Here is a 13,080-nt window from a genome sequence, read left to right on the forward strand (position 1 = left end):
AAGGCATTTTAATACCAATCCATAATCTATAATCCATAACAAGTACTTCCTCCAGTGAATATAGTCCACACCCTGTTGTCCTCTCACATCAAAATTTACTAACAACTCTTTAGGACTGTTTTTGCATGTAAACATTGTTCTGTGCATATTTCTCTCCTGATTCAGATGAGACTGAGACAGAAACAACGTTTGAAGCTAAAAAGCATTAATAATGGATTTTTTTCTTGCAAACACACAGCTTTCTGCTTCGCAAGACGTTAAATGATGGACTATAGTGTATTACTTGTTCTCTCATTCTGGCGGCACCCATTCACTGCATAGGATCCATGTGAGCAAGTGATGTTAAAATTAATGTAAATTTCTCCAAATCTGTTTTAATGAAAAAAACAAACTCATCTACATCTTGGATGACCTGAAGGTGAGTGAATTTTCATAAAATTTTCATTACGTTGATGTGTTCTTTCTAACTCAGCCAAGAGGTCTTTATGCAGCCTCTATTGCTCATATCTTTATGCAATGCAAATTTACAATCAAAACATGCAAAGTTGATCTTTGGTATACAAAGGAAGTCAGAATATCTTTGAGCTAGTGTTAACCCACATCTGTATGCGTATGAATGAAAGTGAACAGAGAGCATACTGTTGATTGATAAGTATGGCTGGATGAGTGATTCAGTGCACCTGTTAGTAATAGGTACAGCTGAAATATCCAAACTTGTTCATTAGAAGAAGGCTGTATTTGGCTGTAAAATTCAATGGTTAAAGAAATAAGTCTAATTGGTACATTGCTTGGAAATTTTCATTCCAAATCCTGTCAAACTTAATGAAATATGTCATATTTATTTTCTCCTCATTTGGAGTTCATGGTGTACATTACATTTCCACAGCTGCAGTTTTTGTTTTGAACCCCTCAGTCTTCATGGGGAATAACCAGAGAGATGTTATAATTAAATGTTTACAACACCTCTCATTCCATCATAGTCACTTCATCTAAATGGTAAATGTTCTTGTATTTGTCAGTTTGTTGAAGCTGGAAATAATCCAGCAGTTATTTTGCTCTATATCATGCATTAGGTTTCTTTGGTTGTATTGTATACAGATGTTCCTCCATATGGAAAAACCACAAAGTAGCTTCTGGGAATTAATTGGAATCAAACTCCATGTGTATATTTTCATTCTAAAGCAAGATGTATCAGATTACCTGTTCATTTTGAGAATCACAACATGTAAAAGTATTAAGGGATTGGGTCACACATGTAGCAGTTTAAGCATGTTAAAGGTTGAATGGCTAATGTTACATTTCATTAGTGCCACTAGTTGAAATATGCTTGAGACTAATAGTCACTTCCCCATTTTAATTTTATGAGGCCTGCCAATTTACTCAGCAGTTACTAGAAGATGAATGAAATGAGAATTGAGCAAAGTCACATGAGTCAAAGTCTGAGGTGCACAGCCACGCTCGGCTCGTTGAGCAAGAGCAGCCACCAGTGGCTGAGAGGTGTAAGTGCAGGTGTGAAAGCCTCAGCCAGGTCATGAACGCTGAGATTTTACCATTGTGTAGATGTGACATCTGACTCACTGTGTAACTGTGTTCTTCACGCTTTCCCTCTTTAAGTTTTCCATTCTCACATTATGCTCATTTGCTGCTTTTATGAAGCGAGGAACAGATTTTTATTGACTACCTGAGCCAGGCGTGGAGGTCTGAAGTGGGGTTCACGTTTCAGCTGCTCTGATGTAGTGGCTCTGGTGCTGCCCAGTGTCACACTACTGTTGTTGCTCTATTTGAGTTTTTATGTTTTTGACTAAAAATAATACCTTTTTAATGTGAATAAAACAATATTAATTTTATACACACTGTTTCTCATCTGCCTGCCTGTCAGTCTGTCTGCCTATGTGTCTGTTTCTTGTCTGTCTGACTGTCTGTCTGTCTGTCTGTCTGTCTGTCTGTCTGTCTGACTGTCCACTTCTTGTCTATTTGTCTGTCTGCCTGTCAGTTTCTTGTTTGTCTGCCTGTCTGCTTCTCATCTGTCTGCCTGCCTGTCTGTCTGTCTGCTATGTTTCTTGTCTGTCTGACTGTCCACTTCTTGTCTATTTATCTGTCTGCCTGTCTGTCTATTTGTTTCTCGTCTGTCCTGTCTGTCTGTTTATCTGTTTCTTGTTTTTCTGTCTGTCTGTCAAGCTGATGGTCTGTTTCTTGTCTGTCTGCCCGCTTGCCTACCTGTCTTTCTGAATGTTTCTCATCTCTGTCTGTTAATTGTCTATTTATGTCTCTCTGCCTGCCTGTGTGCCTTCTTTCTGTCTGTCTGTCTGTCTGTCTGTTTCTCTGTCTGTCTATTTCTCATCAATTAACACCTTAACAACAGCATTCAGAACACTTTAGCAACATCTAACACATTAGCCGTCAAGTAGCAACATTAGCAACCACATAGCAAGGCATGCATAAGTATAACCTACAAAAAGCATATATGACCTGCAAACATTAAATGTCTCCTCAAACTCCTGAAGTACTCAAGCTGGATTATAACTTTCCTTGTCTAATTTGTAGTTCTTCAGAGGTTTTGAATTTATACAGTCAGATGGTAAAACAGAGCAATAATAGATGGCTGTTACGCCTGGTTTTGGGATTTGTTTCATGTTCATGTTTTCATGTCTTTTATTTTTGTGTTTAATCATGGTTCCTGTCTAGTCATGAGGTTCCTTTGCCCTCTTGTATTCCTGCTATTGGTTATTTGTTCATTGTGTCATGTCCCGATTGGTTGTCCAAGTCATGTGTCTTGTGACTCTTATTGTTTGCTATAAGTAGCCCTCATGTAGCCAATAGGTGTGTTCGACTTCATGCAGCACCGCACAGACCTATTGGTGGCTGACTTGAAGCAGTGCATGCCGGTTAGAAATTTTGTCTGACTTGATCTGGTGCCGATGCCATGCCACATCACTGTCACATGTGGCATCAAAGTACCACAATAGCCTTTCGAGAGTAGCCGACTGACTCAGCTGGTGCAGTTTCTCAAGAGCGACTGCAGAAGTGCTGGTGACAACACAGCTAATTCACGATTGGCCAAATTCACCACATGACAACAATGATGTGTGTTTCTAACATGTTCAATTCCAAAACTGCTCACAAATCTGATTTTAGAACAGTATAATCTTTTTTTACTGTAGTCGCAATGTTATATTGTGTCACATTTTATAAAAACACTGAAAAAAGCAAATATATCTACACTTATATTGTAAACAGTATATGTTTATGTTGAAATTTATTCTTGAACAGATGGCACTGTATTAAGCAGTATATAAAAAGTGTTTCTGTTGCTCATGAAAAGGTTTCTGAAATGTCTGTGCATTTGACAAATATTGCATGTTAATCACTTCATCTGTGATAAGAGAATGCAAACACTGTGAGAGCATCTCTACCGGGAGCAGAGTGTGTCCGACTTCACATCTCCACTTTCAATTCCGCCCCAACTGCCAGTGGCTACTCTCACCGATAGGTGCATGAAGTCAAACACAACTTTTGTCTTTCGTCGTGTATTGAATGTATTAACCTCTGTTTGGTGAGTTGTTTGATGTCTGCAGTCAAGCCAAGTCTAGTCAAGTCAAGTCTTTGTGTTTTGTTTGGATTTTTGGATTTCAATCTGTATAATAAATCTGCACTTGGATTCATCTACAACTTGCCGTTCAGTGGACCATCATTACAGAATACACGACCAAGACAGTGAATCCAGCAGATCGTCTTGTTCATCTTCACCAAGGAAACCGGCCCATAGAGGATTATGTGGAGGACTTTTGTGGACTTTATCATAAGGTAGACTTCAACAATACTTTTCTGAAATACATTTTTCATTATGGTTTAAGTAAGGACATATTTCGGTTAATGTCACACAATACCCCACACTGGACTCTAGAAAAATATATTGACTTTGCTTTGCAGTTGAGTGGATCTGCTTTTACTGTGGGTGTTGCGGATGAGGGACCCCACAATCATGCAGTAGCCCCCACGTCAATGAGGACTGTCCCCACTTCAATGAGGACTGTCATGTTAGGAATAGTTTGTGCCTCCATGCCAGAGCCTCTTCACAAGATGGCAGCCATCCCAAAGTCTGTTCACAAAATGGCTGCCATTCCAGAGCCTGCTCACGTCAGGCCTATTAAGCCAGAACCTGCTCATATTATGCCTGCCAAGCCAAAGCCTACTCATGTCATGCCTGTCAAGCCAGAACCTGCTCACGTCATGCCTGCTGCTCACCTCATAAGTGCCAAGTCATAACCTGCTCACGTCATGCCTGTCAAGCACGAGTCTACTTGCGTCAAGTCTACCAAACCACAGCCTGCACACGTCACGTCTGCCAAGCCAGAGCCTGCTCAGGTCATGTCTGCTGTTTATGTTATGCCTGTCAAGCCAGAACCTGCTCATGCCATGCCTGTCAAGACAGAACCTGCTCACCTCATGCCTGTCAAGCCAAATCCTGCTCACGTCATGCCTGCCAAGCCAAGGTCTGATCACGTCATGCCTGTCAAGCCAGAACCTGCTCACGTCATGTCTGTCAAGCCAGAACCTGCTAACGTCACGCCTGCAAAGCCAAAGCCTGCTCACGTCATGCCTGTCAAGCCAGAACCTGCTCACGTCATGTCTGTCAAGCCAGAACCTGCTAACGTCACGCCTGCAAAGCCAAAGCCTGCTCACGTCATGCCTGTCAAACCAGAACCTGCTCACGTCATGTCTGTCAAGCCAGAACTTGCTAACGTCACGCCTGCAAAGCCAAAGCCTGCTCACGTCATGTCTGTCAAGCCAGAACCTGCTAACGTCACGCCTGCAAAGCCAAAGCCTGCTCACGTCATGCCTGTCAAGCCAGAACCTGCTCACGTCATGCCTGTCAAGCCTAGGTATGCTCACGTCACGTCTGCCAAGCTAGAGCCTGCTCACGTCATATCGGCCACTCAAGAACCTCATCGCAAGATGGCCGCCAAGTCTGAGTCCCCAGCCAAGATGGCCGCCACGCCTGAGCCTACAGTGAAGATGGCTGCCACGCCCGAGCCTTGTCATACCATGGCCACCTTGCCAGAACCCTGTCATGCCATGGATGTCATGCAAGTTTCTCCTAAGATTTATTTTTGGTGGGGGGGCTATAGTACACAAGCTCCTGCGGATGCGGAACTTTTGCCAGGACTGATGAGACTGATTGCCAGTGTGATGAACCCACCACTGATGTCAGTGCGAGCAGCTGGCATCTCAGTGGTCTCTACATTTTCAAGCCTCACAGTCTCAACACACTCAAGACCGGTGAGCATGCCACTGTCTACTGTGCTGCCCATGATGGCAGTCACCATTGCCTCTCCTGTCCAAGAATCTGCCTCAGAGGCCTCTCCTTTCCACAAATCTGCTCCAGTGCCTCCAGTGGTGGCGGCTTCCGCTGCAGAACCTCCCAAGAATGCGGTGTCTGCTGCAGAACCTTCAGAGGTGGCGGCTTCCACTGCAGAACCTCCCAAGGCGATGGCACCCACTCATGAACTCACGATCTTTCCTGTCACAGCCATGGAGGCCATTCATAAACTCACTGTCTACCTTGTCACAGCCATGGAGGCCATTCACAAACTCACAAACTGTCCTGTCACGGCCAAGGAGGACATTCAAGAACTCTCTGCCTGCTCTGTCAAAGTCAAGTGGTCTATCCATGTCTCTTCTCCACCATGGATTCCTGCTCTGCCGGCACAACCAAGGGTCCCTGCTCTGCCTGCTCCGCCATGGCTGCCCCGGCATGGCTCCCTGCTCCTCTGGATCTGATCCATGGCCCAGGTCCTCCATTGATCCACAGTCTGCCTTTGCTCCATGGCCCAGGACCTCCATTGTTCCACTGTCTGCCACTGCTCCACGGCCCAGGTCCTCCAGTGCTTCACTGTCCAGGCCCACCTCTCCACCATGGTTTATACCTGCCCTTGCCCCAGGGTCCAGGTCCACCAATGTTCCATGATCCATGCCATGATTCATGGTCTTGCCCAGTGTTCCAAGCTCCATGCCATGATCCAGGTCCTGTTCCTCTTCACGGGCCTGGCCCTCTGTCACTTCCCCTGTTTCACCTCAGCTTCACTACCCTCCTGGACTTGTTGGGTTTTGGGGTTTGTTTGGGTGTCTGGAGCCGCCCTTAGAGGGAGGGGTATGTCATGCCTGGTTTTGTTTTATATTCATGTTTTCATGTCTTTTATTTTGGGGTTTAGTCATAGTTCCTGTATACTCATGTGGTTCCTTTGCCCTCTTGTATTCCTGCTATTGGTTCCTTTATTAGTTGTGTCATGTTCTGATTGGATGTCCAAGTCATGTGTCTTGTTTCTCATTGGTTGGTTTATGTCTTGTGGCCCTTATTGTTTACTATAAGTAGCCCTCATGTAGCCTTTGTATCTTGTCGTGTATTGAACGTATTAACCTCTGTTTGGTGAGTTGTTTCATGTCTGTATGTCAAGTCTTTGTGTTTTGTTTGGATTTTTTGATTTCACTCTGTATAATAAATCTGCACTTGTATTCATCTACAACTTGCTGTTCAGTTGTAGATGAATTGCCGGACCATCATTACAGGAGCCAATGACACTGCAAATTCTCTGCTTTCTCGTCACTTAGTCTGAGACCACCCAAATCTTGTCTCGGAAATAAAGCACGTCTGAGGTTGCACAGTAATTTGGAAATTAGGTCAACCTCCATTTTAACCTCCAGTTCAACCCTCTTACCAGTGTTTCCACAATACTCAATGCCCTGTCCAAACCTGAATTAGTTATGAGTTATGGGCATGAGAGATGTGTGGTTGTCTCCTTCTGTTTAGCAATCAGATGCATCAAGAAGCATGAATCAGGTGGCTACAGCTGGTTAGGTGATTTGTGTTTTTATAAAGATAAATGTGACTGAGGAGGCAAGAGACGATTGCTAATGTGCAAAACTCACTAATGCTTGGTCATAAAAAACAACATTCCCACTGCCTTCTTACTTTCAAATTTCCTGGATTTCCTCACTCCTGTCTCTGATCATCTCTCCCTGATGGAACAGAAACAAAGAGGAGTGCTCATCCATCCCGTGAAGGAGAAGATGACAGCCAAGCACCACAGGGGAGGTCACTTCTCAACCACTCAAGGAAGAAATAAAAAGAAAACAGATGCCATAAGAAAGTTACAGATGGGCAATCAAGCACTTTAAAACTCTACATGAGAGCCGACTTTCGAAGGAAAGTTTTTGTCAAGGCCCCATTGTTCTGTCAGACATAATTCAATGTCAGTTTACCATCACTCTCTTGACCTGCCATTAGACTACATATAAGTGAAAGTTCATAATGCTTTAAAAAAAATACATTTTAGAGCTTTTAGTTGATTCAAAATGTGAAAAAGAAGAAGAAGAAGAATTATATATGTCAATTTCATATGCATGTATTTCTTTAGAAAAGTCCCCAAATGAAAATAATTCAAGTACATTATTTTGACCAATTGGTCAAAGTTAGGCTATTTAGTATGATACACTTAACAGTATTATTATTATTTATTTGTTTGTTTTGGGTGAATTATTTTTCATTTACATCATTGCACACAATCTCATTACGTGATTTGTTTTTAGCACACAAATTGTTATTTACGTTCGGACATACATTAACATTGACTAATAAAAGTGTAAGCCTTTTACATATAAACAATTTTAAAGATGTAAAAATGTTTATGAATCCTTTTAGGTTTGTAAAATATTAAATTAATAGGGTTGATTTTATGTAATTTAGATCAATTAGATTAACATACTGTTTAATTACACCACGTTGAATTTATCTAATTTGACATTATAAAGGTTACTTCAGTTCTGTCTGAATTCTTATGTTGCATTTAAATGATTTAGAAGGATTCCATCACTTTGCAAAGCCTAAACCTTAAAATGCTAAAATGAATAAAAATTCTGTCATCATTTAATTTTTATATTCTTCCTGTAGGACAGCTGCCGCTAAAAAAGAAAAGAAAAGATCATAAATTTAATTAAAAATATTAACTCTTTAACATCTGTATCTGCCATCACACTCAAACAGTGCATCTTCTGCTTATTAACTATAAACATTTTGCAAAATACATTTTTGAAACCAATATAAAAATGCTATTCTAGCAGTATTTAATAAAGTGGAATGTGGACATAGTCTTTCATTCCAGTCTCCATTTGTTACATGACAATTACTGTTTGTTCATTTTTTAACATTTATGGTTTACTATTTGATATCAAAGAAATTAAATATTAGACATTTATATTATATTTTTTAGATTATATTGATTACAGTGAATAGTTATAGCTTATAACAAATGACAATGCCTGCTCAATGCTTGATTTGATTCCCATACAAACAGTGAGGTTTTGTTGAAGACATGGGAGAGCAGCAGCTGACTGGTTTTATTTGTTCTTACTAAATGGTTCTCCAGCTGCTTTGATCACCAGGACTTAACAAAATAAGAATGTTTCCTGCCTATTCTTTGTTGAACCACGCATTTACAACCACACAGATTTACACTCCATTGTCATAAAATGACAAAGGCAATGACAGAACTATTTTAGTCTCAACGTGAGTGAAAAGATGTTCTCACAGGCCATACTGAACAATCTGCTATCGGAAGTTCAACTGTGTCCCATCAGACACATAAATATGAAATATGTTATATTATGAAATCAACATCTGTGAATAAGTTATTGAACAATCTTCTAGCTAACCATCTTCTGGGTGAAAATGAAAAGAAATGTCTGATAGATTAAAAAAAAAAGGATGACTCATAGTTCTGTCTGATAGCACTGTTTCCCACATCAGTATCACAGACTTGTAATGAATCACATCAATGATTCATTACAGTACAGAGATTATTGTTGGCTCTTTTAAAAAACTGTTTCAGATATTCTTTACTTGGATGGTCTTTTTAGATAAATGCATCAATTACATAATTAGGTGAGATAATTACATTGTAATAATACTTTTATAACAGTCTTATAACAACACTTTTGTTAAACTCCATATAAAACTCTGAGCTGAAACAAGTTATGTCCACTTTAAGTCACAAAGAACAAGACTTTTGTATTCTGAGTGCTTAAGTCCGACTGTCATTATGCAGTTTATAGAAATTGAGTGTCTTTTGTGCTAAAACTAAAACTGGAGAGATTTTTTTTTTCTTGTCATCATTCTCAGCCTGACCTGTGTAAAATGCTTCCTGTGTCCAATGATCCGCCCATCTCATAATCCATGTGGAGTGTCTCTGAAAGCTGACAGCTGACCGAAGGTTGAAGATAGGACAGAAGAGCCAATTTCAGTTCATTTATTCAGCAAGTGTGTGCAGAGCTCCCTCTCTAGAGAAACTCATTGAACCGCTTAACGGAAACTGGAAGCTGCTGTTGGCCTGAATGAGATGATGACCACGACGTCAGATGCTGCAGCTGTGAGAAAGTCCCAGAATTAGACCAGTGACTGATGAGTCTAACTAAATGCTTTACTTTCCTCGAAAACTCCCAGAAATCATCATCTTTTCTGTGTTTGTGTGAATGCACATTTCATGTGGATATCAAATCTAAAATGCTTATACACTGATCAGCCACAACTATAAAACCACCTGCCTAATATTGCCAAAACAGCTCTGATGCATTGACTCCACTAGACCTCTGAAGGTGTTCTGTGGTATCTTGCACCAAGATATTAGCAGCAGATCCTGTTGAGCAGGGGCCTCCATGGATTGGATTTGCTCAATCAGTTTGAGATTTGGAGAACTTGTAGTTCAAGGAGAATTATTTGTCATGTTCCTCAAACCATTCAGTGTGGCAGGATGCATTATCTTGCTGAGAGAGGTCACTGCCATCAGGGAACACGATGAAGAAGTGTACAGGAACCAAGGCTATCCAACAGAAGATGTCCAGCACATAACACTGCCTCCATCAGCCTGCCTTCTTCCCATAGTGCATCTTGCTGCCATCTCTTCCCCAGCTAAACAACGCACACACACCCAGTCATCCACCATAAAAAATAATATTGCAAGATATAAATGTACTAACAATGTTTTTTTTATTTTGAAGAAGAAGAAGAAGACTAAAAAACAATTTGATTGTTTGAAATAATTCAATTAGTCAGTAATGTTGGGGATTTATCTGCTTGAGTTGTGTGAGCTGAAGCTGAACAGAGAAAAACACTGGTAAACTCAGGTGCTGCCCTAGCAAGGAACTCACTCAAACACATCCTATGCATATGGGAATAAACATATATACACCCAAAATAAACATATTAATACAACCCACACCTGCACAAAATGACACAAATCGCCACCTTGGAAATATATCTGCATTCTGAATGGTTTTGAAATATTGGGCTAATAAGTTTTTGCATTCAATATGGCAAAAAAAAATGATCTATTTCATACATAAAAATGACAGAGACACTAAATGTGTTCTAAAATGTCAAAATCCTCTCAAATTTGTAAACAGATTTTTGGAACATGTCCATGGAATTATAAAGGAAAAGTTGTTTCACAAATTTTAATAAACATTGAAATAATTTTTTACTTACTATACTTAATTAAAAAATATTTTATATTCAAAATATTTCACATTTAATCTTTCCAGCTGTCACAGAGCAGTCTGGTGACATGACAAAGAAAGCAGATCCTGATTGGTCCTTTTGTCTACATTCGAAAGTGCTGATTGGCTCCCAAATAGAAAAAAAAGTTAGAGTTCGACACTGTAGATAGAACCTTTTTGTTTTCTAAATAAACTCAAAACTTCATACAATGTAAATAACTTGTCACAGAATATGCGAATAACTCAATTTTGACAAAAAATGTCAGCTCAAACCATAATTTCAAGGTGACAAAATTAGCAATCCAATTATACTGCGTCCAATTTAAACTAAGTAACATTGTGAATCTGCTCTTTGCAAAACACACTAAAACACAACGAATAACTTAAGCACAAAGAATTTCACAGCCTGTTTTTGTTTATGTTTAAATGTTTATATATGTCTCAATTAATAATTAATTATTCAAATTTTGGTTAAATGTATAATTTGCATTCTACATTAACAAAAGAAGATATCATGGACCACATTAACTTTAATTGCGCACACACACAAAACATTTGGTTACACTATTTTTAAGGTGGCTTTGTAAAAGTGCAATTATGCAAAAGTACTGAGTAATATTATTTAACAACAAGTACATAGGGTTGGGGTTAAGATTAGAGTTTGGTTGGGGTTAGTTGCTTGTAATTGTGCATAATGTACTGTTATTACTACAGTAAGCAACGTGTATAAACACTCTTGGGAAATTTTTTTTTACAAAAGCTGTCGCTGGGCAATAACCAGTATTTCCCCAGTGACAATATTTGTACTTTTTATTCTGAGAGTGAAAGACACTGTAAAATAAAGTGTCATGCTGCATTTTTTCAAAATATCCTTCTAAAGAAAGTAAGTCATGCAGGTTTGGAATGATGTGAGGGTGAGTAAATGATAACCAAATTTTCATTTATTCCATTAAAACCTGGAGCCAGACTGGAGCATCAATGTGGTAAATGTGTACTATACTTTGAAAGGGAAAGCAGAAACCTTAAGTAGTTCCAACAAATTTTAAACATCTGTCATTTTAGTTCTCCTCCATCAAATGATCAAGCTTTCAGTGATGGACCCCCATGATCAGATCAACAGTGCTTCCACCAAGAAACTAAATTCTCAGTGAGTCACAGAAGCATGGGGCCTCAACTTAATACATGGAGATCTCCTTCATATTACTCCAAACATGTGTGTTGATTTTTCAGTCCTCTCTGCATGTGGTCGCTGTGAGATTGGGCTGGTTTTGCCCATGTAACAGTCCTGTACTGTGGTAACCGCTCAGAGAACGCATGGAGCAGGACTAACACTGCGTCCCTATCAAAACCACATGTGCTTGCCATTTCCCCATATGGCTGGTGTTAGAGAGCAGATGGTATGACCCAGGTAGTTTACATACAGGATTTAGTTTTTCCCTGCAGAGAATGATCTCCTGGTACCTTCACAGGAGTCCAGGAGACATAAATCAGTCATTACACATTGCCCTTTGAAAAACACTACAGACGCTATAAACATCAGTCATTTCAGATGTCTTTACAGTGATATTTCTTCAAAAGGTCAAAGCTCTCCAAACAACTATTCATTTGGCACATTTATTAATTAAACGTATATACTGTCATTCAGATGTTGATGTGTTCTCTGTTGTTTCAATCAGTGATTTTTAAACTTTTTGATGCCAAGGATAATAATAGTCCCTTTCTAAATCTTCTTTCACTTCCTAAAATAAAATGTATTAAATTAGTACTTTTATTCACCAAGGATGTGTTAAATTGATTTTTTTTTTTTTTTTTTTTTTTTTTTTTTTTTTAAGACAGTAAAACCATTTAAAATGTTACAAAAGTTTCCTATTTGAAATAAGTTCTGTCATGGTGTACACAATTATTTTAAGCAGCACAACTGTTCTCAATAATAATAATAATAATGGTTTCTTGAGCACCAGATCAGCATATTTAAAAAGATTTCTTAAGAAGCATATGACATGGGTGCTAAAAGTTATAAAATACATTTTAAAATCTATATTAAAATTGCAACAATAGTTCACAATATTATTATTTTTTACTGTATTTGTGTTTAAATAAATGGAGCCTTGGTGTGCATAAGAGACTTTTTTAAAAATCAGGTAAAATCCTCCCAAAATCAAAATAATAATAATAAAAATGATAAAAACATGCAAGGAGGTTGTTATTGTAAAAAGTTACATTAAAAAGACAACAAAATTAATTGTTTCTGAAATTAAATAGTCTTTATTCTGCCCTTGTAAGAAATGTTTAAAAACATTGTCTGGAACATATATATATATATTCCTGGTGAATATCTTATTATGATGACACTTTATTTTAAGGTTCAACTCACACTATTAACAAACTATTAACTATGACTTTTTCCTCAGCTTATTAAAAGCTAGTAATATAGTTGTTTATGTATGGGGTAGCATTAAGCATCTAAAATATGCTCATGCAGAATAAGGCATTTATGTGTGCTTTACAAGTACTAATAAACAACCAATATGT

This window comes from Cyprinus carpio, chromosome B16 (assembly GCF_018340385.1).
Source record: "Cyprinus carpio isolate SPL01 chromosome B16, ASM1834038v1, whole genome shotgun sequence".
Taxonomy (NCBI): domain Eukaryota; kingdom Metazoa; phylum Chordata; class Actinopteri; order Cypriniformes; family Cyprinidae; genus Cyprinus; species Cyprinus carpio.